Source organism: Rhineura floridana, chromosome 2, assembly GCF_030035675.1.
Source record: "Rhineura floridana isolate rRhiFlo1 chromosome 2, rRhiFlo1.hap2, whole genome shotgun sequence".
Lineage (NCBI taxonomy): Eukaryota > Metazoa > Chordata > Lepidosauria > Squamata > Rhineuridae > Rhineura > Rhineura floridana.
This window is the reverse complement of record NC_084481.1, coordinates 125,995,827-126,021,572: the sequence shown is the minus strand read 5'-3', so window position 1 is coordinate 126,021,572 and position 25,746 is coordinate 125,995,827. Positions and strand designations below refer to the sequence as shown.

General features: G+C 41.2%; 1 protein-coding gene across 10 annotated transcripts in view; it reads right to left on the bottom strand.

The window, feature by feature from the left end:
- The window catches only part of FAR1 (fatty acyl-CoA reductase 1), a 127,771-nt gene that overhangs the window by 51,144 nt on the left and 50,881 nt on the right, over nt 1-25,746 (bottom strand). Inside the window, exons 1-2 of one of the 10 annotated variants that reach the window (XM_061610477.1) lie at nt 22,811-22,946; nt 10,270-10,411 (exon numbers count right to left, since the gene is read on the bottom strand). The exons of 1 other annotated variant lie outside the window; for it this stretch is intronic. The gene's annotated coding sequence lies outside the window, so the exon portion shown is untranslated. 8 more of the 10 variants (XM_061610476.1, XM_061610484.1, XM_061610475.1 and 5 more) reach the window with 8 other exon arrangements.

The window sequence follows — 25,746 nt, the reverse complement described above, 5'->3', positions numbered from 1 at the left end:
CTATGAACTTTCTGGCAAACATTAGGTTGAAAGAGCAGAATCGCAGCTTGAGACTGATAGACAAATCAAGGAATATCTAATAACTGAACGAGTTCAAAGAAGGGTTCGATGAACTGCATCCTAGAGTATTGAAGGAACTGGCTGAAGAACTCTTGGAACCACTGTCTAGTATCTCTGTAGAATTGTGGAGGATGGGTAAAGTGCTGGATGACTGGAGAAGGGCTAATATTGTCCCTATCTTCAAAAAGGGCAAAAAGGAGGAATGTGGGAACAGACCAGTCAGCCTGACTTCGATCCCTGGGAAAATTCTGGGGCAGATTATAAAGTGGTTAATCTGTAAGCACCTTGAAAACAATGCAGCAATTATTAGAAGTCAACATGGATTTATCAAGAACAACTCCTGCCAGACTAATCTTATCACATTTATTGACTGTGTGTGACCTTCCTGGTAGACTGTGGGAATGCTATGGATATAATATATCTTTACTTCAGCAAAGCTTTTGACAAAGTGTCCCATGATATTCTGATCTGCAAGCTAGCTAAATGTGGGCTGGATGGAACAACTATTAGGTGGATCCAAGCTGGCTACAGAATCATACTCAAGGAGTGCTTATCAAGGGTTCCTTCACAAAGTGGGGGGAGATATGTAAGCAAGCTGGCTACGAGCCTATAAACCTAACAGACCTATACATGGCCTATATGATTTTTAAAATGGTTTAAGTTTGGTTAATTTTGCAAAGAGGCTACTTCAGACCTGAGGGGAAAAGTATCTGAAAGAGTTATGGCTGTCATCTCACGTGAGAGGATGTTGTCAGTCATATGCACAGGACATGGCATATGGCAATCGAATCAATACAATCTCAAAAGCAATTCTAAAAATTTGGCCCTCAGAAGAAGAGCCCATTGTTCAAATCTTATCAAGCTAGCCAAACTCTGAATGCCACTACCTGTCTTCATATAAGAAAAGCCCATTATCTTGGCCATACAACTCATAATAGGTATGGAAATTGAGGAAGGATATCTGCCTGATCCAATCAATTCTGTATTGTCCTTTGAGGCTTTTGTCCAGAAAGGTATAAAAACTGGACACCTAGAGCCATTCTGCTTCTGGGCTCTGAGTTGATTGCCCAGTTCCACTCTGATGAATATCTCTCTACCTGAAAACATCCAATGAATTCCTTAGCCATCCCAGAGGTCCAACTCTCCTGCTTTTCCTTCACTACCTTTGGGCCCATCTGCTGTTGCTGAAGCTGCTTCAAAAGCCCTTTTCATGGCTCCAGTACTTTTCCTGCTTTCCCCTGGATCTTTGCTAGCCAAAGCAGAGATCCAAAAATCCATTTCAGGGCCTACCTGCTGCATTTGTTTTTTACCTGCTTGACCCAGGAGTTTCTAACCTATCTTCTGGAAGTCCTTTCACTTCAAATTGCAGCCTCCACATCTGCTCCCTCTGCCTATCTTTGTCTGTGACTGGTTCCAGAGGCCAATCTCTGGTCCTCACTGCCCAGCTGTGCATGACTGAGGTGAGCCCAGGGGGGGGGGGAAGGCTAGTGTGCCTTCCGCAATTGTGCTGAAAACACCCCCCCCATCTCCTTCTATGCCTTGTGTGCTTGTTCCTTCATGTGTGCGCATGTTAAGTATGTGTGTTAATTTAGTTATGATTAGGTTTATTTAGCTAATTCCCTCATGCATATTATTACTCAGCTATCTCCACTGATGTCAATAAATATGAGCTATTCCTCACTGAAGTGTTAAATGTGTTTATTTTGATTCTGTGTGTATATGCTCAACAAATATCCCAATTTTTAAGACCTGTGTGAGTGTATGTTACTGGGTAAATCTACCAAGACTCACTACAGTAATAACTCAGTTAAAGTACATACATTCCTAGACATTACTTCTTTAACAGAAACTTTGGTAGGAATAACATGGAAAGAATAGGGCTAGTTTCCTACAGCATGAAAAAGAAAAGCAGTTCAACATATATCAGCAAACTTTTTATTCAAAACTAACAATACGCATTCTGAAATGAAACAACTAAGGCAGGTAAGCCTTGTATGCACACCATTTGAAGGCTTCTTCCAAAATATATCCAGGGATGCCTGCCTTGCCTTTTTTCTTTTATCATGTAGCATCTTGTTATAGTAATCTAAAACTTTGAGCACACTTCTCCTCTCAGTACATTCAGGCAGGCAGGCAAGGGGCAGCCACCACCACCACCCCATGTGCTTGATCTCGCTCTCTGCCATCCTCCTCCACACTTGAGCAGATGGATCTGCAGTAAACAGTGCTTCCAGGGCACCCAAATCATTGATTTGCCTGCAGCAGCCGCAATCCAGAAAAGGAGCCACATTCTATGTCAGAGGGTTTCCCCCCCCCCCAATACTTTGTGGAAAGGAGCTTCTTTCCTAGAGGATTTGTTAAATGAGGTATTACTGTATTGCCAATATCTAAAGATCCTAATAACAAGACTCCTAGAACATGTGGATTTGAAACATGTCTACAGAGAAGTCTTGCTAACAGGTAATGAGTGTGGTACCACACGGATCACTCCTTGGCCCAGTGCTCTTCAACATTTTTATTAATAACGTGGATGAGGAGGTGCAGGGAATGCTTATCAAATTTGCAGATGATATAAAATTGGGAGGGATAGCTAATACCCCAGAGGACATGAATTGTGGTAGCCTATGGCTTTGAGCAATAAAGATTCATTTCAAATTGAGGACAGAAACAAAATTCAAAGTGATCTTGATAAGCTGAAGCACTGGGCTGAAAACAACAGAATGAAATTTAACAGGGATAAGTGCAAAGTTCTACACCTAGGAAAAAGAAACCAAGTGCACAGTTATAAACTGATGGATACTTGGCTCAGAAATACTACGCTCAAGAAAGATCTTAGAAATGTTGTTGAATACAAGCTGAATATGAGCCAACAGTGCGATGCGACTGCAAAATGGCAAATGCTATTTTAGGCTGCATTAACAGATGTATAGTTTCCAAATCGCATAAAGTACTAGTTTTATTTATTTATTTATTTAGTATCCTGCCCTTCCTCCCAGTAGGAGCCCAGAGCAGCAAACAAATGCACTAAAAACACTTTAAAACATCATAAAAACAGACTTTAATATATTAAAACAAAACATCTTTAAAACATGTTTGTTTAAAAACATTAAAAAGAAATTCCAACACAGACACAGACTAGGTTACAGTCTTTCTACACTGTATAGCCATGAAAAGAAGCCAAAAACAACGAAGAATAAATTCTCTTTGGAAAATCAACAGGCTGTGCTGAACAGGCATTAGGTTACCTCTTAATGGTTTCATTTTCCCACTGTGTAAGGTGTGAAAGGGCCTCCAGGGACCACTACACTGCCCCATGGGCTTCTCTCCTGTGTGGATGCAGGATCAGGTCCCTGGTCAGCAAGGCTTGCTGGTGAAAAATGGCTGGGAGATAATTGAGAAGAGAAGACTGAGAGGAGATATGACCGTATTCTGAAAGTACTTGAAAGGCTGTCACACAGAGGAAGGCCAGGATCTCTTCTTGATCATCCCATAGTGCAGGACACGGAAGAATCTGCTCAAGTTACAGGAAGCCAGATTTCAACTGAACATCAGGAACAATTTCCTAACTGTTAGAGAAGCTGACCCAGTACAATGGAATTAATTACCTCGAGAGGTGGTGGGCTCTCCAACACTGGACGCATTCAAGAGGCAGCTGGACAGCCACCTGTCGGATATGCTTTAAGTTGGATTCCTGCATTGAGCAGGGGGTTGGACTCGATGATCTTATAGGCCACTCCCGACTCTAGTATACTATGACTCTAATTTAGGGTATCGACAAACTGTACTACTTCATTGTGACTAGAGATGTAAAATTTCCAGAAATTTTAAAGTCACAGAAAAAAGGTTTTTTTTCTCTATTTTTTCCAGAAAAAAATGACATTTACAGATCAAAATTCACTTTGTTTCTTTACTAACATAAAATATATTATGCATAACTTGGTTCATAAGAACGTAAGAGACTACTTGATTAGGCCAATGTCCCTTCTAGTCCAACATCCTGTTAGCCACTAAATTATCATGTTTGGTGTATTAAAAGTAGAGTTTACCCAAACAGTAATTACAGATTGAATTTCCTTTAAAAAAAAATTGTTACAAATGGAGAGACAAACTGCTGAACTGTAAGGAACCTAGCATCTCGTTCATTTTGTCAGTTTATAAGGAACAAGCAAAAAACAACAAAAACTGAAGAAACCATTATATTATAGTATTAACATATATATTATAGTAAAAAAAGAAAAATATCATGTATTCAGAAAACTATTACGTCTTCTCTCCACAGAGGGAAGCAGACATAAAGCACTCATTTGCACAGAAAGATCTGAGAAAAAGTGGGGTGGGGGAACAAAGTCTCAATGAACACTAACTGAATTAACAGTTTCATGTTCTGAGCAATCACTATCAGTTTCTCCTTCTACTTCTTCACATTTGTCCTAGTTATCAGTTTGCTCAGATCAAAACAAGCTTCTATATCCTTTCACATGTCATAGCCCATTTTGGGGGGAGAAAAAAGGCTTTGGGGAAAAATTGGAGAAAACCATCCCCCACCCCATTTTTCCAGGCTTTTACAGTAACTAAAGTCACCCATTACTACAGCATTTCCTCTTTGGGATGCCTCCTTGATTTCACTCTCTATCTCAAGATCACCTTGGGCATTTGATTGGGGGGTGATAGCAGGACCTCAACACTAAATTATTATTTGAGCCTGGTAACACCACCCACAGTGATTCTGTGGAGGAGTCTTTCCCTTTGGGGATTTCTAGCATCTTAAGCTATGTCCTCTTTGATGTACAGAGCAACACCAGCCCTTCCCTGCCCTTTTAGTTGTTTCTATCCAGATATAACTCTGTGCTACTGGTTCTCTGCTTTTCACTAGGTTTCCATTATGCCCACTGATCTATGCTCCCCTCTAAGACCAGCTCACCCATCTTGGCTCTGAGGCTTGTATCATTAGCATATAAACACCTATAAATGATCTCTCGCCAACTGTCTTTGCCACTGCATTTTACTTTACTGTGCTTTGCACCTCTGGATTGCTATCTTGAGCCCCTGCACTCTCGGTGTCTAGTTCTACCACTTCTACATTTGAACAGTGAGAAACATTTTCCTCATTGTCCCCGAGTAATGATTTGTTCTAAACCAGATGCTCCTCCACTCCTGTCAGATTCTCCCTGCCCTCTCCCCAGCAATCCATGTGAAACTTGCTCTGCCACCCTTTTAATTTTAAGTGCCAACATTGTGGTTCCATCCTGGTTCAAGTAGAGCCTGTTCCTTTTCTATATACTCAGGTTGTTCCAAAACCTTCCCCAATGCCTAATAAATCTGAACTACTACTCCTGATACCTCCTAACACCACCATCTCATTCATACACTGAGACTGCACAGCTGTGCCTCCCTAGCTGACCCAGTACATGGAACCACTCCTCAAAGTGACACCTTCTGTGAGACTCTCATTCTCCATAACACCAGGGGAATTGTTACCCAGGAGTAGGACACAGCTATCACATCCCCAAAGGCCTCATCTAACAACTTCTCTCAGCTTCTCCAGGTCATCCATCTTGGCTTCAAGGGAATAAACTTGTTCACCAGAGGGCCAGGCACTCACTGCACCAAGCACAGACCTACAACTTCTGTCCAGCAGACAGGTGTACATGCGACAGTCTGTGCAATACCCTGAAAAGCCCTGATACCCCTGCTGGCTTTCTACCAATGCATCTGCTTTTCTAGTTTATTAAGTCAGTTTACTAGGGAACTAGCAGTGTACCAGTGACCCTTATGCAACTGTAACTTGTTCCAGGGTATTGATTATCTAGGAGATGGCATTGCATTTTCCTGTTACAAAGGATAGTCATAGGCCATTAAAACATGCAATAGCCCCATGAAAAATATCTGTGGATAAAATGTGTTTGGGTTGTACACTCTAAATTGGAGAAAAATCACATTGCTAAAAAAATTAAAATGTCTGTTGTCCAAAAATAATTATTGTACCTTTAACTACACTAAATTGTGAGCAGTCATGAACCAAAAACTAAGTACTTTGTTTAATTTAAAGAAAAAATAGCTTTAACGTAGAAAGTGCTTTGCAGTGTTGCCAATAGAATCCAGTATTCAAAGCAGGATGAAGAGTTGTGCATCTGTGGTAGTATAAACAGAATTGTTTTACTATGTCTTAATAATGAAGTATATTCATTACATATGTGCTACAGAAAGCACATAACCTAAGACTTTGATCCAAATGCAAAAGCTACATGGATGGCACATGGCTATTTTAAGAAAGACAGACTTTCATTTCTTAGTTTAACATTACACCTCCTGTTTGCTGGAGCTTCAGAATGTTATCTATATCACAATAGCACTCAGCTTTATCTGTGTAAACTACATCTCAGTCTATACATGTCAATTTATGTTAGCCAATTCATCTCAACAATAAGACAAGTAGTGCAAATGATAAGATTCTCCTTTTTCAAAGCAAGCTGAAAGCTAATTTTGTTACAAGAAATGAACACACTGTCAACCATACTTTCTGGTTATCTATTGCTACACAAGCTCATAAATGCAAGAATGCAACTTATACCTCCACCAAGATAAAATGACTAGGATATCTAAAAGCCAAGATAAGATTACTGACATATATGTAAATTAATATTATTTTACATATCAATCAATTCTTGAAAAGTATTACAATATATGCTTGGCAGCTGAGGTCCTTAAAAATGTGTCATAAGACTTGATTGTAGGATTTGAGGCTAAAAATGTACTTCAGTCCAAACACTTATGATTCCACAGCAGTGATACATTATCCCTTGGTCCTCAGACTAGGTACTATTATATTGATTCAGAAGGGATGCAAATTCCATTTTGGCCTTAATATATTGCTTCTCAGCTTTCAAGAATTGCAAACCTATGAGAGAAATTACTCTTGTTGATTGCAATGAAACACTGCCCTGAGATAAAGTTTCCAAAGCAAATGTTATGAGTGATCAACACAGTAACAGTTATATGCAACACCCTGCCCATGTTACATGCACAGAGGCATGTCAAGCTATCACCAATACATGAGACTGTGTCAGAATGGAGTTAATCACAAGCTCAAAATACATAGGGGAATAAAAATTCAATCAGCCGTATCTTTTGGCACTGAGCCAGGTACTCGACTATCCCTCCATAAAAGCATATAAGGGCAAATAGATCTCCCCCATTGTGCCTCCATCTTGTCCCCTGGGCTTCATAGCCCTTGGCCCTGCAAAAGCAGTCCTGGGGGAAACCCCTCTCTAGTACTAAATAACCATGGCCTATACGTATATCTTGCACAATGCACAGGATGCTCTTCCCTTCCAATCTCAAGACATGGAACAGTTGGTACCTTATTCGCATATAGAGATAGTCCTAAGTGAGAATTCAAGAGCTGAAAATTGGCTCTGCTCTATACAACCATTTTCTCAGCTCAAAGTCACTATATCTACCTAGTCCTCAGTCCCAAGCAACTTACCCTTCCATGAGCTGGTTAGGCTTTGAAGTAATCTTGGTTCATCCTGAGTTAGATACCATTGTTCCCCTCACTGTGGGCTCCAACTCCCTGCTCTGTGTCCTATCTCAATTTTTTGCCGCAAGAGTCACCACTGCTTTGCCCACCTTGCCAGTGGAAGTAAAAGCAGATGTAGAAAGGATTGGCATGGGATTAGTGTGTCAAACTGAAAGAACAGGATAGTAATCTCCAACAGTGTGAGGGATATACCTATCCCAGCTCCTTGCCAAATTATTATTATTTATTAAATTTATTAGTCGCCCATCTGGCTGGTTGTCCAGCCACTCATGGGGATGCCTAGGTAAAGGATAGCTTTACCTTGCCAAATGGTGATGCCTAAGTAGAGCTACAGGGCCATCCCTAAGATTTGCTGGAAAAATTGCACCTTTAATGTGCATCCCACTTGAACTGTGCACTCAAGTTTAGATATTCTTAACACAAGCAACTTTCAATAGTCATGTTTCCTAAACCCAGGGCCTTTATTAGAATGACCTCCAATATGCCAGCCAAGAAATGCTTCTTTTCACGGTGCTGGGTGCATAAACTGGACATTTATACATTTATTTTTGCTATATGCAACATTCACAACAGGCTGCTTATAGCTCAACTGGTCACTGGTGATGAAGTGCTGAATCTTGCAATTCAATCAAAGTTGCAAATTAACAATAAAGGACAAGCGTGAATGCTACGTATGCTATTTTTTGCAATGCTTTGGATAGGTGCTGGAAACTCTATGAAAAGCCAAAGAAAAATTTAAGCTTCTTAAGATTTGACTTTACGTATCTTTGTCACACTTGATCTTTTGCCCACAAAAGATCAAGAAAAAATGCCCCTCAATATTTTTCCTGAATGTTATTAGTGCAGAATTTCTTGCAGAAGAAAGCGTTAAGATGAAACAAGCATTTTTAAATTCCGTATTCGATCTCAGTGTTTTTAGTTCAAATAATGATGTATTCCAAGGTATTGCCCTTCTGACAAAAAATGTTTGATCAACAATGTAATAGATGAAACTTTAAAAGGAAATCCAAACAGGGACTAAAAGCTTCAGCATTGTGGCCAACATTTCCACTTAATAAAAATTCTAGTGTCTAAAACTGTATAAGCACCATTGTGGTGTATACAATAGCTGCTCTGTTAGCCCCCATATACCACATATCTGCTTTGTTAGAAGTACAAGCTTTATGAATTCACATTTTCGCACAACTCCAGTTTTACAAATGGGAGAAGAGGCAGCAGACACAAGAGATAACGATTGTAGATAAAATGTGGATATACCTAAACTAAGCTTTTCTAGTTAAAGAATACTGAAAGGAGCTAGAACTTTGAGCTTTGCAGTAGTACAACACAGTGAGATAGCAAAGAAAATGCTAAATATATGGAGTTATGTGGTGTGCTTGCATCAAACAATACTGCAGTGTAGCAAACATAGGAAATTATCTAGAAAGAAAATCCACTGGATTTATTTATTTAAACTATATTAACATAAAATCAAGTATTTTATATGGTTTGACCTTATAATTTAATGCAATATTGTGAAGTACACAGACCACAGACAACTAGAGCATGACTTAGCCAAAGTTGACCAATTACAGTAAAGACTTTTTAAAATCTGTTTTCAAAACAGCTAGTATTCCATAGTAATGACAACCTCTCTGTTGGGTACACATATAAAGTTCGGCAGATCTATCATTACCACCATTTCCAAAGTTCAGAGGTAAGTGTGAATCCTTACATAAGCAAAAACAGCATCATCCACACATAAGGAGGTGGTACCAGCAGGCTTGGGGGGAACTCCAGGGTTGCAGAAATATAAAAAGAAACCTTTAGAAAAAATACCCTTAGGGAACCCCCAAAAATCCCAATATGGAGAGGGGAAATGAAATGGAATGCCATGGGAAGGACATAGCTAAGTGCCTAGGACACTGAACAGGAGAACCTCACACTAACATTTTGTTTGAAGCCCCTCAATGAACAGCTTGGTAGATTTTGACTGCTTCTGTGCAGAGTCTGAGCTACTTTATGTGTGCTGTGACAATTTTAATCTAGTCTAGCTCTGCAAGCTCATTACCTTCTCAGTTTCAGTCTGTCAAAAAATGGATGCAGGCTTGCCAAATAAAAGTAAATGTGAACATGATCAAAGTAAATGGTAACCAATGTGGAATGACAAACAGGGTCACTAGATGCTCCTGGTTCTATAGCTGTATCTGGAATTAATTCCAGATTGCAACAGCAGTCAGTCTACCATTGAAATGGCCATAAAGATTTCCACTTAAGACTTGCAACTGTCATTCAAGTTAGACTATTGTACATGGACTTGTCTTGAAAAACTGATGTTTCCATTTGTATACAGCACATTCCAAATGTATGGCATCTTCCAGGCACAATTCAAGGTACCATTTTGGGATCCAAAATAATTTGGGCCCAACTATCAGAGAAAGAATCTCTTCACCAATGAGTCGTATTACAATATCCAAATTCAAACAAAGACACTCACCTGTGTGTCATATCTGGTCTGCTAGGGTGTGTGCAAACAGATGGACTCTGAGGCTGCCTATAATAGCGGACCTCTCTTTCACTGAAATCCCAGAACCCAAATGCATTTATGACTCATTAAAACCAATTTGGACTGGCTTTTAAAACTGAGGATTAAGTGAGATGGTGTTATCACTGTAAAATTTTCATCCTACCTATCTTTCCTTTTCCTGGCCTTTGATATAAAGCAGGCTGCACATTTAAAATTGTTGCTTTCTAGTGATTTTCTTGAAGGCTGGAACAAGCTTGGCCATTTCCCAGGGAAGATCAGTTCAAGATGGGACACTGCTTCCTGTTCTGAACCAGAAAATAGAAATATTATATAATAGTTATGTGCAATAAAAGAATTTGTCATTTTTAAAATTAGAGAAAATATACAGAAGTACAAACTTCAGTTAGTGTATCAGATTTCAAAGTTTGTGGATTTTTCTTCCGTAACGTACAGAACTCCAATGAATGTAAATATTTTCATTCATGGAACTGATGGCACCGTTACAACAGTACAAAATATGTTTACCACGCAGAGCCAGAATTTTCCATCAAAATTAACAAAGTCAAACAGGCTTTATTTCAGATGAGCATGAAGCATAACTTTTGTCACATTCCTCCTTTAACAAAAGATGAAGACAACTAAGTTGAAGTTATTATCTAAGCTTAGTGCAAAGTACTTAAATGAAAAGAATGATCAGAACCACATGGAGATAAAGCATGCTTTTCAGTAGAATCCCCAACAGGACATCTAAAAAAGAGAGATTACCTCACTGACCTTCAAGCACTGGCAGCTCTCAAGGTGGTGAGTTTTAATCTGGCAGAGCTGACTTGGACATTGTAGATGTGCCAAGGGGGAGTTTAACACCTCCTCTATATTAGTTTAGAGCTCACATTTTAAGATGATCATGGCTTTATTCACAATATCAACACCAATCTTCTGCTTTTAGAAAGCTACATAGATTGATGGATCTGAACTGCTTAGAAATCTATATACTTCTAATCACTTAACATCTTAAAGCTAAAAATTTGCCAATTGCCAATGCTCATATTAGATACATGATTTTACAACTGTCATTTAGAAAATGCCAAACATTAAAATGTATCTGAATACTAGAAGCATTTGACTCCTATTGGACAAAGTAGATATTCAATGCCTTATATCAAGCAGTAAATTCAAGTGAGCAATGCAAATGAGGACTCACTGCAAATCATGATAGCAGAGGGGATCTGGGGAAGAGAAGGGAAAAAATCCCTTTGCTTAGCCTTTCTTCTACCATCATCAGTGATCTGAGATCATCCTTCTATCACGTTCTTAGCTCCTACCTTAGAAAGGAATACATAAGCATAATCACCTGCCACCTCTTAGCAGATGTAGGTAAAGTTTGGTACCTTGGGCTTTGAGGGCCATACACTGGGTTATAGTAAAGCATATGCAACCCCAGCATTTCCAGATAGGACTGAGAAAGATCCATTTGAAACCCTGGAGAGCTACTGCCACACAATACAATACAGACAATACTGAGCTAGATGGACTAATTACCTGATCTAATATAAGGCAAGTTCCCATGTAGGAGTAATGCTGTGGGAATCTCTAACATGAATGCTTCAGCAGCAGATATCTCTACCCTCAAAATGATAAATGGATTCCATCTTGCCAGTAATTGAGATGAAGGCAGCTTGATTGATTGAGTTTATTTATATACTGCCTGTCCACAGCAAGCTGTGCCCAAGGCAGCTTACAACAAACATTCAACATATCAAAATACAAAGCACTGAGATAGGAGACAGAAGTCAGTTTACAAAAACAATAAATTCAAGTAAGACAAATCAGCAATTCAGCTTGCCATGTGCGTCAAATTTTCTTGGATATCTTTCAGCTTGTTGACCCTGGAGAGGTGGACAAAATCCCTAGAGAAACACAGCCAACAAGCTGGGCTCTTGATCCTTGCACAGCCTGACTGTGAAATTAATGTGGTCACATTTGCACATGTGGGTGAGTGTAGTAATAAATTTTATTATTTTTTATTATTATTAAATTTTATTTATACCCTGCCTTTCGGCCAAAGGCCCTCAAGGCGGCTTACAAGAAAAATAAACAGGTATAAAAATACAATAAAAATATTATAAAAGCAATACAATTTACAAAAATTAATTTAAATAACAAATAACATTATCATTATCGGCACCACCAAGAAAGAGGGGGTAGTAATAAATACTTCTCTCACAGAGGGCTGTGTTCCCTTGATACTTAAGGAACAGTGATGTAGTCAGTACTGGGGGGGAAAACCATTATTACACCAGTCTGATAAAAAAACCATTACACCAGTCTGATTTAAGCAAGTAGCAGCCAGTGTCTCCCATCCCTTTTGGGGGCAAAGTGTGCACATGTGCTGTGATGGCACAGCTGCAGATGAAAGTAAGATTTTCAACCTGGTTTTGGCACAATAACTGCCTTGGTCACCCTAGTGGATTATCTGTGCTGGGACACAGACAGGGGGATTGTAACCTTGTTTGTTCTCATGGACCTCTCAGCAGCTTTTGATACTATTAATCATGTATCCTTCAGGATTGCCTCAGAAGGATGGGGAGGAACAATTTTCTTCTTCCATTCATTCCTACCACAACCACAAATCATCATCTGAAACCCCACTCCAGATCTCTCGACCCCAATAACCAGGCCTAAGGTCTTTTTTCTTGTAGCACCCATCCTATGGAATACCTTGCCTTTGGGCTCCTTTGGGAAGAAGAGCAGGATGGATATAAATTGAATAATCAAACCTTATTTATTTATTTATTTATTTATTGCACTTGTATACTACCCCATAGCCAAAGCTCTCTGGGCAGTTTACAGCAATCAAAAACATTAAAACAAATATACAATTTAAAACACATATTTTAAAAACAATTTAAAACACAATTTTAAAATCTGAAACAATATAGAAACAATTTAAAACACATGCTAAAATGCCTGGGAGAAGAGGGAAGTCTTGACCTGGCGCCGAAAAGATAACAGTGTTGGCGCCAGGCGCACCTCGTCAGTAAGATCATTCCATAATTCCATAATTATCACTGTATTGTTTTAGGCAGTTAGTAAAAAAATAGTAAAAAAATGTCTGCTTAAAAAGGCTTTCACCAGATTGTTCTCCTTTGTATCTTTGACATCTCAGTTTTGTTGGCTATTTTGGATTTTCTTGTGGGTCCTTATCTTTGACATCAGTATTTGTGATTTTAATAGTATTGTTACATATTTTATTATTGTTTTGTGTTTCTTTACAAATTAGGCAGGGTATACATTTTTAAAACAAACTAATTAACTAACTAAATAAAAGCCACAGTTTAGACTCAAAGCAAGGGCACAATAGGCTGCATTCCACCACCACCCCCGAGACTAAACTGACTGAAACCGGGTTCCACTTACTTCCCTCAAAAACACATGTAAAAGATCAGAGCTGGGACTAAGCAAAAGCACATGGCAAGTCAGCCCCTTCCCCCAAGGCCAGAACTCAGGGACACATCCAGGATTGTCATACAATGCCTAGACGTCACTTGGAAAACACAGATGAAGCCTTCCCAGATGGGGGGTATGAACTACATATGTGAGTTTTCATTTAAAAGAGGGAGGATGGGGTTCTGTTTCACTCACCCCGCTTTTGCTTATTCACTAAGACAAAGGTGTCAACCCAAATCCCTGCTCAGCAGCGACAGGGTTTGAGAGTGGCATAGCCACCACAGCAACCACAGCCCCACTGCTCATGCCAGCAAAAGTGGAACATGCTAGGAGAAAAAAATACTTCTTCACTGTGTCAGCTCCCAGGGTGGTGCAGTAAAAAGCTCTGCATCAGGTATGTTGCACTCACATGATGGCACCACAGCTGGCACAGGATCCAGCACCAGCCCAGTCTTGCCCCTGAAACATCCCATGGGGGGGATGCCATCACTGGTAGCTTCTGCCTGTCATTTGGGTGGGTGCTCCTCGGCAGCAGGGTTGCCCCACCAATAGCAAGGTTCCCAAGCAGTGGAGGCTGGCTGAGCTGGGCAAATCTGGACGGACAGACACCTTCATTCCATCCAAACTCCTTCCAACACAATGCGGGGGGGGGGGGAGGATTGGATTGCTCTACTGGTTGGCAAATAGGGTAAGGATTTTTTTTTTTTAACCAGGAAGCATTTTCATATAAATATACCTTTGTTGAAATAGTGGACTAAATACAGTTTTCTTGAACACCATAACTACACCATATGTAGCTGATCACTGTATGGATCTTTTAGACACTGTCTTCTCAGTTATCTACGCATGCATTCTCCCTTCAGAAGAAAACAAATCCAGTGTAAATATCTAGCAGAACTAGTGAGGCAAAGGGGTCTCAAGGGTGACAAACATTTTTTTAAAAATCACTATCTCGTGCAGATTCCTGACTCATTTAGTATCACCGGAGAAAATACAAAAGTGCACCAATCACAGAATAATGAAGTGTACACATGACAAGCAGCTTTTATTTTCAGAGGAATGAAGAATGAAAAACATAGTGGTGAGAACAGTAAAAAAATGTTTCAGGGATTAAAAATGAAAGAAACAAAGTTTTTTTAAAAAAAAAAACTCTTTAAAGTTCTGAAAAAAGGCTTTCTTGTTATAAATTCAGATTTGTACAAAGTTAATTCCTTAGATAGCAATTATCAGAATAACATATCTTTGAGGGTTCTTTTATCTTTTTTCCTAAAGAAGCTTTCAATATACCTTATCCAAATTCAATCAGAAATACAGAATATTTGGATATAGCCACTGAAAACAAATCATTTTGCCATTTAATTAGATCAGCAATGTGTTTCATATTGACCTAGATTTTTATTTACTTTCTCGTACCTCATATCTGAAGTTTCAAAGTCTAAGTTTTGTTTATATTTCAAGCAGAACACTAACTTTACTGTCCACATAAGTATTTTCCATTTGGGTTCATACTCTGCTTTGGAGCAGAAGTTGTCCTGGTCACTCTAGTACAAGGGTAGGGAACTCTGGCCTCTGCGCCAATCTTGACACCCCCCCAGAGATCCAAGTTGGCTCACATGGCCATTTTCCCCAAACCACTGGGTGACATCAGCTGATAGGCAAAGTTTGATTCTGCTGGTTCCTCACACCTGCTTTAGTAGATAACCTGTGTTAGAAGTTGGATGAGGGAGTTGATCCTTTTCGCTTGTCTCTTTCCCTACCATCAACTGTGGTATCCTTCTTAGCCAACTCAACAAGATGGAGCTGGGGGGGTATTGTTTTACAGTGCTTCTAGGCCTTCCAGGAGGGTAGATCTCAGAAAGCAGTGCTAAGAGATTATTGATCTAATGCATGGCGATTTGCTTGCAGGATGCTGTAAGGATCCAACTCATCTCCTATACTACTTAAATATCTACATGAAAGTGCTGAGTAATGTCACTGGAAGCTTTGATGCCACTGATAAGCTAATGACTCAATTCTCAGATTTTCCCATCCATTTCTAGGGAAGCATTAGACGGCCTAAGTAGGTATTTTAGATGAGTGAGGAACTGGGCAACAGTGAACAAAATAAAAGTTAATGCAGACAGATGAAAGTACTATTGATTGAGATTGCTGCTTATTCTGGGATAGGTTCAAAGTTTGTGTGTGCTGTTGACACCGACATTGTTCATATGGCATCAGCGGCCAAAACACCATTTGAGCAGCATCAGTTGCTCTTTTCCCAGGCATTTTAGTATGTGTTGAAAACTGTCTTGATTCTTCTGGGTATTTTATAATTTTAAAGTTTTTTAAAAAGTTTTAAATTTGTTTATATGTGACCTATTGTATTTTTATGTTTGACTGTTGTGCACCGCCCAGAGAGCTTTGGCTATGGGGCGGTATAGAAATTTAATAAATAAATAAATAAATTTAATAATAAATAAATACCACTTTCCCAGATAAACTGACTGACCCACAATCTTGGGTTGGGAAGTACTTGGTTACCAGGCTAGATTACTGTAACATGCTCTATGGAGCTGTTTGGAAAAGTTCTCATTAACTACAACTAGTACAAATGAGGCTACCACACTGTTGGCTGGGGGGGAGCTGAAGAAAACATGAAATGCCAATTCTGAAATACTGTGGGCACCCAAATGGTTTTCAGACCCAATACAAAGTTCTGGTGCTGCCTTTTAGATGCAGGCTATTTAAAGCTTAGAGTACCTAAAGGAATGTCTGCTCCCATGTGAATCTACCCATAGGTACAGATCTTCCTCTGTGTTTAGCTAGACATATGAAGGCCCAAAAAGAAAGAAAAACAGAAAAAAGACATGGGAGGAAAAAAACATTTCCCCCAAATTTGGGAGGGAAACAAAAAAGGCTTTGAGAAAAAAGGCATGGTGTTTTTAAAGTGATTTTTCATTCCACATGGCTGTAACTGATATATTGTGAAGGGTTTTGGATGGAACTACCTCCTCCACAGGTATTTGATCACTTAAGCTGAATGCAAATATAGCAATGTGATAGGCTGTAATAAATTGTGCAGGCTCTACAAAGGCAGTGAATGGGTTAGAAGAGCGATTCCCAACGTGGGTGGTAGCGCCCCCCCTGCAGCCTTTCAGGGGGGCGTTGGTATCACTACAAGCTTTAGGGGAGCGTTTGGGTTCATTAGGGGCGCGTTGACATTTGGCGGTCTGAAGTTGAAGCATTTAAGTTTGCCGTCCACAGATAGAGTAGAAAGAAGGGCGGAAGCACAGCGTCATTCTTTGCCCCACACTAACCTACCACAGCTAAAGTACTGAAACATAAGGAGGATGTAGCCAATCCAATCCAGGCTTACTTAACTGTACCTGAAGTCACATGTATGCTACTTCAGAGTAAAGTGGGTTATTTTGCCAGTAACATCGATGGTGGCTATAGATATGTTTGGGGGAATGGAGGCAAGGGTTGCCTGCGGGAGTTCTTGAGCTGTAGGGGAAAGGCCCCATGATCTGCTTATATCCCCACAGACAAAAGAAGGGAGACTGTAGGCTCGGTCTGGTAAGTAACCTACAGATTTCTTTGGGCAGGGTGGAAAAAATGTGGGGGTTCTATTATTACCTTACGGTGTTGATTTTGCCCTGTTCTTTGAGGTAGGTTTCTCTCCTACGTTCTGATTCGCCCTAATTTAAATATCCTCATACCCTCACTCCTTCTATGAGGATTTAATGAGAAGCCAGGATAAGAAGGCATTTCAAACCTGAGAAAGCTGTGTTCTTTTGGAGGGTTGGGGTGAGGAGGAGAAGTATGTTTATTTATCTGCTTTGCAGCTGTTTTCGAAACATCTCGCCTTCTCAAGACATGTAAGCTGGAGGCTAGAACTACAGAGCTGTAACTCATCAACATATGAGGGGGTCTCAGTCAGATGGCAAGACCCTGCAGGAGCGGCATGCGCCTTTGCAGTAGGAAGTTTTTGCGGTACACAGTCTCTTGCCGCTGCAGACGCTTGCAAATCTTGCAACTCGCGCACCTCCCTCTGCCTTCCTCCCAGGCTTGGTAGCACTAAGTCTAAGAAGTCGTTACTGTGTCTGCCTGACAAGGCGTTATTTGCCCAGGCTGTTGTAATTCTGTCTGTATCATTGTGCCCTGTTTGTGGCAGTGAAGAGACACGGCGCTCGCTTTGCTTGTGTTAGCAGGTCTTTCCTTGCCCCCACGTGGATTTTTCTTCCCGGTAAAGGCCTTATATGTGTTCAGGTGTCTCTAGGTCAGCGATTCCCAACGCTCAATAGCAGCCAGTGTCATAAGTGTTGACTTAATTAGTTTTTGCTTATGTTTTTAGGATTTGTGAAATAAGAAAAAAGAAATCTGTGAAATAAGAAACAACTCCTATATCTGCAATTTGTTTCTTCTATTTAAGGGAACAATAGGAAGCATTGGCATATACTTAATCTGAGGGGGGCGTTGGGCACAAAAAGATTTTGCAAACGGGCACTGGGTCAAAAAAGGTTGGGTAACGCTGGGTTAGAAGAAACATCCTTGTAAATTCTGTTTAGCTCAAAGTTCAACTTTTAGGTAATCCTTTTAAAATTGTTTCTAAACTATATAATCAATAAATATTGTGTCACAAATTCAGTTGCTTAAAAAAACTGGGAGTAGGAGTTAACCTAGCACCATAACAAATTTGTTAGTCTTTGACATGACATAAGACTTTTTGTTGTTTTTGCTGCAACAGAAGAACAGACATCCTTCTGGAAACACCCAGGTTGCAATCTTACATACACTTGTTTAGGAATAAGTCACACTAGACTCAGTGGGATAAGATTGCCTTTCAAGGACATAAATCAAGCATTTCCTGGTAAGTAATTTAAGACCTACACCCTGGGCTGAAGAAAAGGGCAGATTCAAGTCATTTCTCTTTCATGATGTTCAAAATGTTAGTATTTGTCAAACCTAGCAATATGTCAACTTTGACTTAGGGGTTCCTCCATATTTGCTCTACAGTACTGATAGGTGCAACATCTAACTTTGTTCACAATCACTTGTAAAGTAACATTAACAGTCAATGTGTGTGTATACATTTACACAAATCTGTTTTAACACAAAGATCCATAAAAAGGTGGTAATAATTAAAGGGGGGATTGCCATGTGTATCAAATTTGAATGGTGGTCCCTATGAAAATATGTTATATAGCCTAAGAATAGCTGAAAAATTGGGTTGTTTGTCTTTTACACAATAGGAAGCCATTGTGGATACCGAATTCCTGATGTATTTATTGGGACCAAAATAAACATTTATGAAGCCATACTTGTAATAATTACTTATTTTTTTGTTACTATATAGCATAAGTTGGAAAACGGCAACAAGACAAATATTGAAACTATGGTCAGGAATAAAGAAGACTGACTGACAAATGAAAGCCCATACAATAACCAGCAGACTTAAAGTACACTCCTTCCAAAACCTCATTTTAACATTGATTTCTTCAACACTCAACTAGTTTCTTCTTTTCACAGCATTTCACCTTACTTTCCGTTATTTTGAAATGTTTCTTACATACACTATAAGACAAGCATCACCTACTCTCCCTCTTGGACAGCCTTTTAAATAACAAAAGCTCTGAACAAAGACTTTGGATCAACACACTCAATTTATTTAGCCTTTCCTTCATCGGACTTATAAAAGGTTCTGCAGTTGTTTTCAGAATTTGTTTTAGTTTGTCAACATCCCCCTTGAACTGTGACACCCTGATACAGTGCCTTGCAAAAGTAATCAGATCCCTGACCAATGCTCTCATATTAAATGTAAATGTACTGCCTTCAAGTCGATTCCTACTTACGGAGACCCTATGAATAGGGTTTTCATGAGGCTGAGAAGCAGTGACTGGCCCAAGGTCACCCAGTCAGCTTCATGGCTGTGTGGGGATTCGAACCCTGGTCTCCCAGGTTGTAGTCCAACACCTTAACCACTACACCATTACCGACTTACAAATGGTATATTGTAATTTTGTTCTGTACGATATTTTATTTTGAAACACTGAAACTCAAAATCAACTATTGTAAGGTGGCATTGGTTTTATGTTGGGAAGTGTTTGCAAGAAACATAAAAAATTGAAACATGATGCTTGCATGAGTATTCAATCCCTGTGCTGTGGAAGCTCCCGTTTACACAGATGAAAAAAACTGCCCTATCGAGGACACAGTTACCTTACCACTGGTCTCCACCTGTGAACCATTAAAGTTGCTGTCACATTGTCAGGTTAAAAACCCCACTGTTGAAGGATCATTGGTCTGGCTGTGGATCTGAAGGAAAATGAAGACCAAAGAGCATTCTACAGAAGTGAGAGATAATGTAATACAAATGCATAGATTAGGAAGAGGGTACAAAATAATATCCAAGTGTTTGGATTTCCCAGTGAGCACAGTTGGATCAATAATCAGGAAGTGGAAGCTGCATCACACCACCCAGGCACTGCCAAGAAATGGCCGTCTCTCAAAATTCAAAACTCAAACAAGAAGGAGACTTGAGAAGTCACAGAGAGGTCAACAATCACTTTGAAGGAGCTACAGAGTTTAGTGGCTGCAAGTGGAGTAATGGTGCACCAGTCAACCCTATCAAGAGCTTTGCATAACACTGGCCTGTATGGGAGGGTGGCAAGAAAGGAGCCGTTACTCAAAAAGTACCATCTGAAAGCACATCTGGAGTTTGCCAGAAAGTGCCCCAGCTGCGGTGTGGGAAAAGCTTTTGTGGTCAGATGAGACCAAGATAGAGCTTTTTGGCCAAAACTCAAAGTGCTATGTGTGGCACAAACCTAATGCTGCCCATGCCTCAAGACACACCATCGCTATAGTGAAGTATGGTGGTAACAGCATCATGCTGTGGGGATATTTCTCATCAGCAGGACTGGGTATCTTGTTTAAATCAAAGGAAGAGTGGATGGAGCAAAATACTGCAAGAGAACCTGCTTCAGTCTACTAAAAAACTGAAGCTTGGGAGGAAATTCACTTTTCAGCAGGACAATGATCCCAAGCACACGGCCAAAGCAACATTGGAGTGGCTCAACAACAAAAAGGTGAATGTACTCCAGTGGCCCACTCAAAGTCCTGATCTCAATCCCACTGAGAATCTGTGGCACTCTTTGAAAATTGTGGTCCACAAGTGACATCCCACCAACCTGAACAACATGGAGCAAATCTGCCAAGAAGAATGGGCCAAAATCCCTCCGACATTGTGTGCAAAGCTGGTACATACCTATCCCAAAACACATAAAGCTGTTATTGCAGCTAAAGGTGGCTCTACCAAATATTAACGTGTGGGGGTTGAATACTTATGCAAGCAACATGTTTCAGGTTTTTTATGTTTCTTATAAACATTTCCCAACGTAAAACCAGTATCACCTTACAATAATTGATTTTGACTTTCAGGTTTTGCAAAACAAAATACACAGAACAAAATTACAATGTACCATTTGTAATTCAGTAATATGAGAGCATCGGTCAGGGGTATGATTACTTTTGCAAGGCACTGTATACAGAACTTCCCATGGGATCTCACCCTATGTTGAACAAAGCACTTTCAATATTCCTTATAGGAGTCCTATACACATTTTCCTGGGAGTAAACCCACTGAACTCAGTAAGACTTCCAAGGAGAAATGCATAAGACTGAGCTTTTACTCACACAAAACATTATAATTCTCCAATATCAAATTGGCAACCTTGAGCATATCAAGGAAGTTTGCTCAAATATATACCTGGACCAATTACAAAAATTCAACTACTCTTTCAGATTTTTGCAACTGCAAAAATGCAAGTTGTTCTGCAGATCTACATTTACAATGTTTAGTTGTCTGAAGTCAATCTCAATTTTTATTTCTCTTTTGCTGTAAGAGATACACCCATTTCTGGAATGTCAAACCTTTTCTTTTTACAGCCAGTTGTTACTATTTAGAAGAAGCTATGACAAGGCAGGGAAACCACACTAGGATACAGATTCATCTACATTTGAATAATGCTTGCCAGGCAGGGAGATTTGCTATAAGGGCAGTATTTTTATTCCCTGCACAGAGCCCCACCCAAAGGGATCAAAATCTTAAGGAAACAGGAGGAAGGTGATAATATGCAAGACTCATTCCTCTCCTTTACAAACCATTTCTCCATACCCAAGAATACTTTTGGTTGGAGAGAAGTTCCTCTTCATAAACATTTTGCCTGTAAGCCATGAAATTTGTGAGGGGGGCAGTGCTAAACAGAAGAAAGCCTCATCAGACTTCCTGCACCTTGCTTAACATGTGCTGATAACAGCTATACAACCGCATAAGGGCAAGACATCAATCCACAATCCAGAGGCAAAAGACAGTTTTGCAAGCTTCTGGGGAAAGGGTGAGGGGGAAAGCAGAGGAGGGAGATAACCTGTATTAAATTGTCCCCAAGACGACGTCAGAGCCTCACACCCAGGCTGCCCATCTTTCCCTTACTCCACAGTTCTGGTCTGCTTTTAACCTCTACAAACGGAATCATCTCATGCTACTCCAGATACTGTCTAAGAGCAACCACAATTTCCTGTTTCTTCTCCTTATTCCCAAATAAACCCTTTTAATAAAGGAAAGCTGGAACGTTCAGACAACGCGCGCGCACGCGCGCTCCGTCAAAATATCCCTTTCTTCAGTATTATTTTATTCCCAGGTTCTCTCTATTTAGGATAGAAAAGAGGAAGAGGAGTAGAAAAATAACAGGCCGCTCCACCACGTAAAAAAAACCTTTCAAAAATTGAGCCTACAGAATATTTTTCTCCCCCAACTTTTTCCAAGCCTTCGAGTCACACCAGTAGAGTATATGCCACCAAACTCACGCCATCATCCACTGTCTTTGCTTCTTACGGGGGACTCTGCCCGGTAAGCTTCCCCCCGCCCTCTCCCCCTCAGGGAATGAAGCCGCGCCACACCACGGGCCTCCCGTCGAAAACCTGCTCGCGTTTCTCTTCCCTTCCCCCCGCGGAGCTTCGTGCTCCCGACCCTCGGCCAACGGCCGTCCTTGTCAGTACCGTATCACTGTGGTTCTGCGCCCGGCGGCCTCCTTCTTTTCTTTGCCCGCCCCTCCTCCAACACCTCGGTCCTGTCGCGCGCAAGACGGTTGTGCCTGCTCCTTTAGCGGTGCCAGTGGTGGCTGCTGCCGGTTCAAGCTGACGATGACCTCCCCCTCCTTCCTTCCTTCCTTTTGGTGGAAAGCCCCGCCCTCTCAGAAACCTCCCTCAATGAAGCCGCTTACTGTGCTGCCTTCAGACGGTGGTGGCGGGGGCGGCGGCTACCGCTACCACCGCTATGCCCAACAGCGATCCTTGAGGAAAGGAGGGCAGAGCCTGCTATTGGTGGTCACGCAACATATGACGGCAACACCGCCATAGGATCCGACGCACGCCACTCTCCAGCACGCAAGCTGCTTCTGATTGGTCAATGGTCGCGGAGGCCCTGTCCCTTATCTCCATTGATAGAGGGGAGGGACTTGGTTGCCTCTCAGTTGCGAAGCGAGCTTGACCAATAGAGGTAGAGGAAATGAGTGGCGTCAGGCGGCTGTTGCCGCTGGTAATTTCTAGTCAAGTAAGGAACACTGTGCGTTGGACTGCTGTTTTCCATTAGCTGCACGTAGATTTCCACGGGTTGCTTGTATCCAGTGTTCCCGGCCGAGAGAGAAGTTAGTGGAAAGGATTCTCCCGCTGCCTGCCTGAAAAGCCTCGCCCGAAAGACGGGGAACCCTCGGCAAAGGCGTGGAATGTGGAGTGGGAGGCTGCTTCTGCCATATTTTCCTGGATACCTCCTCCCGCTGTAGCCCCCTCTCCACCCCACATCCCAAATATTTCCTGAGGGGGGGGAGAGGTCTGGAGCAGTGAGGAGGAGTCGGGGAATTGCCTTTTCACAAACTCGTCTGTTGGATACAATGACTTTGTACTAACCAAAGGCTGGTTCACATAGAGGTTTAGTGTGAGTCTGGTGCTACGGTACTTGCATCCTCGTTAAATTCACATGGTTCACATGATGGTGCTGGCAAAAAGAAGGTAGGATGCAGTTTTCCCTTTTAAATCCACATTAAACCAATCTAAGAACATAAGAAGAGCCTGCTGGATCAGGCCAGTGGCCCATCTAGTCCAGCATCCTGTTCTCACAGTGGCCAACCAGGTGCCTGGGGGAAGCCCGCAAGCAGGACCCGAGTGTGAGAACACTCTCCTTTCCTGAGGCTTCCGGCAACTGGTTTTCAGAAACATACTGCCTCTGACTAGGGTGGCAGAGCACAGCCATCATGGCTAGTAGCCATTGATAGCCCTGTTCTCCATGAATTTGTCTAATCTCCTTTTAAAGCCATCCAAGCTGGTGGCCGTTACTGTGTCTTGTGGGAGCAAATTCCATAGTTTAACTATGTGCTGAGTAAAGAAGTACTTTACATGGTGGCAGAGAAGTGAAAATGCCTTTCTTCACACCTGTTCTTTCTTCCTTCTTTTAAACTTCGGCATGGTTCAAACTCTTTCCACCCAAGCTCCCTCGGGCGTTGCAAAAGCAAAGCAGCACCGCGGATCTGCAGGAAGGAAGGGAATGTTGGGCTGCAAAATGTGTAGCAGTGGCGGTGGCAATGCCCTGGCACGATAGAAACGGGGCAGCCCAGAGTGCATAACAAATTCTGCTGCAATCACTTTTATGACCCAGGCTAACAACTTTGGCATCTGCACACAAGCATGCACACATGCATAACCCATGCTGAGTGCCTCCCCATCACCCGTCCTTTTCCCAGAGGAGGGGAGAGAGAGTGGGCAGAACAGGAGGAGGGGGGGAATCATTGACCTTACATGGCAAAAGAGAAAGGCAAGTTCTGGCTCCATGTGGAGCAACTGTCCCTTAGAAAATAATCCGCACTGTGCGAGCGTTTCTTCAGACCATGAGGTGCTGCTTTTCCCTTCCAGTTTGATGCATGCCACCCCAGCGGAAGGGGGAAAGGAGCAACTCCGGGGTAGCCTGAGCCATCTCCACATCTCCCCAAAACCGCAACATTCCCTATCCCTGGACCAGCGATCCTGCAACTCTTGCAAAGCAAGATCATTTTATCCACCAATTACTGGCGATGTGACAAAAGGTGTGCACACACACACACTGTCTCCCACTATAAAAAATGCTTCATACATACTTAATTTAAAAAGGGGGGGGGTTACTATATATCAGGAGGAAAGGAAAGTCATAGAAAATAGTTTTTCATGTCAATTGCATCCCCCACGCGCTTCAGCGTGCAATTGTCAAAAAAAAAACCCTCCTCACTTAGCAGTATGGATACTCTGGAGGGAATAAACATGTACAATTGAGGGCAAGGCCACAAGTAAACACAGAGACTAAACCTTTCCAGATGAAAGTGAACTAGTGTGAATGCAAAACAGCAGATTAGAAGGTAGGAAGTGTGTGAACCTTCCAAATCAATCGTGATGGAAAAAGCTGCATCTTTAATCTGAGGTTCAGCTCCCATGTGAACCACCCCAAATCATCAGCATTACTGCTACTCTTATAGATAGGGCTTATTTCTTAATAATTCCCTAATTATACAGCCATGAGAGTGGCTGTATACTATAGCCAGTGTGGACTTTTCACATTCCACAATGTTAAATTGAAAATACCCCCCATGCTATTCTGATGCTTCCCATAGCTCATTTCAAAACAAAACCTTACAAAACTTAGAGTCCTGAACTCAGATACGCTTGCTTAACAACCCTGTCAATTTTCATGGCGATACACAAAACAGTCAGAGAGAATAGAGAGTTCAAAGTCATAAAAAGGAGGGAAAAAACCCAGACCCCTTGTGGACTTTTTTTGTCAGAGTTCTCATAATCTGTTGAAATTCATTAAAAATCAACCATGTTCACAGAGTACCTGTAATCCTATTACTGACCTTGCCCCATACTCTCACCTTCATCTTCTGCAGTTTAAAGGTAAAAAAAAATGCCTGACTGGTTTTTAATTAATTTAAGAATTTTGGCTGGCACGCTATGATAACGTTGGGCATGCTCAGTAAGAACCAACTGTCAGTGTACTAAAAGCCAGACTTGCAGCTGCTTGGCTTGCCTAATTGGGGACACACCCACACCAGACTTTGATTTCACTTGAGATAGTCATGGCTTCCCCCAAAGAATCCTGGGAAGTGTAGTTTGTGAAGGGTGCTGAGAAGAGACTCCT